Raw genomic sequence first — 3982 nt, forward strand, 5'->3', positions numbered from 1 at the left:
TGATGACCCTGTGACCTGAAAAGGTCGGCTGACCTGGTGACACCGAATTGGTGGAGGGGCTGGAGATCCAGGTTCCTCCATCTGCGTCTCCTTGGCATTGTGCTACCTTTTTAACGATTTTCCATATTTGAAACTTTCTCACTTCTCTGTCTGAGAAGAAACGTGACGCACAAAATGTCGTTTCAACATGAGAGTCGGGAAGAGCCATCACACTGGGAGAGTGCATCTCGTGTACCTGAGGAGTTGGGAATGACGATGGATGACTTGGCCTCCGTGTTGGTTTGTTCAAATCTGCGCCTGATTTTGGAGGTTAAGATTGTCGATGGAAGAAAAGTGTTATGTTTGCTTGTCACCACGGGTCATAGGACCCTAACAGGCTGGTCTGCACATGACACGGGATGGTGGCTGACGCACACACACGTGCCCTTCTCTTGTATGTGGCATCTGACTTCCAGGCACTCAGACCGTCCGCCGCCCTGGGAAGGATTAGGAGAAACATCAAGGTGCCTTTCAGAATGGGCAGGAACAGGCAAGCTAGGCTTTTGTTTCTGAGGAGACTTTGCAGATCAGTTTTTCTCTCCCTTTTATATTTACAACGGACATTGCGGGGGGCTTGACTCATCATTTTCTACACTGAAGAGAGAGCTCAGTGGGTCTCTAAAGTGTTGTATGGCATCCAGAAGGATGATGTCAGGGCAGGACATTAAAAAGCTCGCCTCTGTTTTTGATCCTTAGCGGGTAGACAGGGGAGGGGTTGGGAGAGGAGAATCATCTTAATTTTTCTCTCCTGGGGAAAGTTTCCCCAATCAGAGAGCCGAGGTGTGTGGGATACATGAGGATAAAACTGAGGGGTAATAGTTTTGTTTTCTTGAATTGCCCACCTGTACATTCAAAGTGGTCTGGAGCTGATTTGAAAGCCGCTCGCCCTTCCAGCCGGCAGGTCCTGCAGGGCTGCAGATGGATGGCTGACGCAAGCAGCCCGGGTGCAAAGGACAGCGGGCTCTGTGGTTTGAGCAGAGGGAGCCCAGGTGAGGGGGAGCCAGCTGGGGACACGAATGCCCCCTGATGAAGCCAAGCCGGACCCGTCACGGGCTGTAGCCACAGATGCCAGCAGGGCCCCGAGGGTGTAGATCAGAGGAGGCAGGAGGCATCCGTGTCCAAGGACCTCGGCTCTTCCCTGCCCCCCATTTCCCCAGCGCCATCTGAAGGAAAGAAGAGGAAGAAATTCTGGGAGGCAAAGCATCTTTACTCAAGAGAGACTTAACACCACTTACAGGAAATTTTGAAATTATCAAGTTGGATTAACTTCTAAACAAAACTGGACATTTCCCCCTTTTTCCCCCAGTTCTCTTTTGGGTGGTACCTTAGGGTCCAACTTGTAACTCCTTGAATTCAATCTACGTTTTTCTCCGTCCACGTAAGACAGGATGTGAAGTTTTGTGGCCATGTCCACTTTGTTTGTTGGATACACTTACGGAGCACCTTCTGTGTCCCTTCAGTGGGGAGTGCAGGTGATTAAGATGAACGTGGGCCCCGTGCTCATGGAGCTTACAGCTAATGCTGGAAGACAGAGGGCGAGCAAACCGATTTCCCAAGTGCAGTGAAAGAGAGGACACGGTGCCAGGGAAGAACGCAGCAGGGCATGCGGTAGGGATGGTTGTCAGGCAGTGCAATGGGAGGAAGTTGGCAGAAACCAAGCCTAGAGGAAGAGAATTCTGGGCGGAAGGAAAAGCAGGTACCAGGGCTCTGGTGGGAACGGAGTTGAGGAGTGGGGAGAAGGCTGCTATGGGGGGAGCTTCAAGACCAAGGGAGAGATGGGTCACCAAGGATGCTGGAGAGGTGCGCTGGCTGTGAGACCACGTGCAGCGAACCTGTGTGCCTTGGGCCAAAGTCTTGCGGGTCTTCAAACTGCTTAGAACAGGCCAACTCCAACTTCACACTGCCCGTCTCCTAGGATTAACTGTTCAGAGACTGCATTTGTGCATGTTGAATCGGCGATGGGATTTTAAAGTCTGTGTCCCTAACCTGAGCCCAGTTTTGAGGTCCCAGGAGTGATGGAGAATATCCATCCCAGCAACAGAGGGACTTGCTCCAGAAAATTCACTGGGCTTGTATTTTAAGCCTTAGCCAATCCAGCCCATATAGAAAAATCCTCTGAATTGAATATCTGACGCATAGCTTTTCTTCTTTGTTTTTAGTTTTGTCTATTAAACGTATTTCCTTAAAAGCACATTTGTCTTCACGTAATTTACATGATGGATTTCAACATATCTAAGGTATAAAATGGGTTTCAAGGAACAGCCCAGTTTGTATTACTGTACCTACTGGAAACTAGGCTTCAGAAGACTGTGGCTCACCTTTCACCCGCCAGCTGGAGCCGGCCAGGTTGTGAATAAAGCATCACTGGCCTGTGTCTCTGCTCCCGTGGTACCATTCCTGGAAGGCTTTGTGCTTTCTCTGCACATCCAAATCATAGCCATTCTTTTTTTTTTAAATTTATTTATTATTTTTGGCTGCGTTGGATCTTCGTTGCTGCACATGGGCTCTCTCCAGTTGCGGCGAGGGGGCGGGGGGGGCTGCTCTTTGTTGTTTCGGTGGCTTCTCTTGTTGTAGAGCACGGGCACCAGGCGCACGGGATCCAGTAGTTGTGGCACGCGGGCTCAGTAGTTATGGCTTGTGGGCTCTAGAGCACAGCCTCAGTAGCTGTGGCCCACGGGCCCAGTCGCTCCGCGGCATGTGGGATCCTCCCGGATTCTCAACCATTGTGCCACAAGGGAAGCCCCATAGCCATTCTTATAGGCTACTCTTCGTTGCGGTGCGCGGGCTTCTCATTGCGGTGGCTTCTCTTGTTGCGGAGCACGGGCTCTAGGCGCGCGGGCTTCAGTAGTTGTGGCACACGGGCCCTAGAGCGCAGGCTCAGTAGTTGTGGCACATGGGCTTAGTTGCTCCGTGGCATGTGGGATCTTCCTGGACCAGGGCTCGAACCCGTGTCAGCTGCATTGGCAGGCGGATTCTTAACCACTGCGCCACCAGGGAAACCCGAAACTCTTTCTTAATGAAATCGCCCTGGTTTTTGGCCCTGTTAAGAGCCTGGCAGTCACCTTTGTCCTGTGAATTCCCAGATTTTTGTTCTCTCTTGTTTCTGTTGCCTCAGCTAAAACGTAAGCTTCTGCCTTAAGCTGTGTACCTTTTCCCTGCCCATTACCCGGCAGCATGCTTTCCGTCTAGGAGGTGCCCTTAACTTTGGGTGAATTAGCACCCCACAGCATTTTAAATCATAGCTGCACAAAGCCTCTTATTTCCCTCCCCATCTCCTCTTTCCCTGAAAAAAGAGAGGGCTTCCCTGGTGGTGCAGTGGTTGAGAATCCGCCTGCCGATGCAGGGGACACGGGTTCGAGCCCCGGTCTGGGAAGATCCCACATGCCACGGAGCAACTAGGCCCGTGAGCCACAACTACTGAGCCTGCGCATCTGGAGCCTGTGCCTCACAACGAGAGAGGCCGCGATAGTGAGAGGCCCGCGCACCGCGATGAAGAGTGGCTCCCGCTCGCTGCAACTGGAGAAAGCCCTCGCACAGCAATAAAGACCCAACACAGCCAAAAAAAAAAAAAAAAAAAAAAATATATATATATATATATATATATATAAAAGAAAGAGAAACCCATCAGTACTTGTAGTAATGGGAGTTCCGGATCCATTGGTGTATTTCCTTTGAATTCACTGATGGATGATGACTCCATCGGATTCACCGACGGTGGAGATGGGTCACCGATGCTATATCTGGAGAGAGGTGCTTTGTCCAGAGTGGGGGTCTAGCAAAGGCCTCCAAAGTGTGTCTGTGAAGCAAGAAGGGTCACATTTTGCTTTTGTACAGTGTTTTCATTGTGTTGATTTGATTAGGGGAGATAATCAGCCCAGGTGCTTTCCAGGCTGCTGGATTGCTCTGTATCTGTGTCCTGAAGGATTAGGAACATCTTTGTAAA

This window comes from Phocoena sinus, chromosome 18 (genome assembly GCF_008692025.1).
Source record: "Phocoena sinus isolate mPhoSin1 chromosome 18, mPhoSin1.pri, whole genome shotgun sequence".
In the NCBI taxonomy this organism is placed as follows: domain Eukaryota; kingdom Metazoa; phylum Chordata; class Mammalia; order Artiodactyla; family Phocoenidae; genus Phocoena; species Phocoena sinus.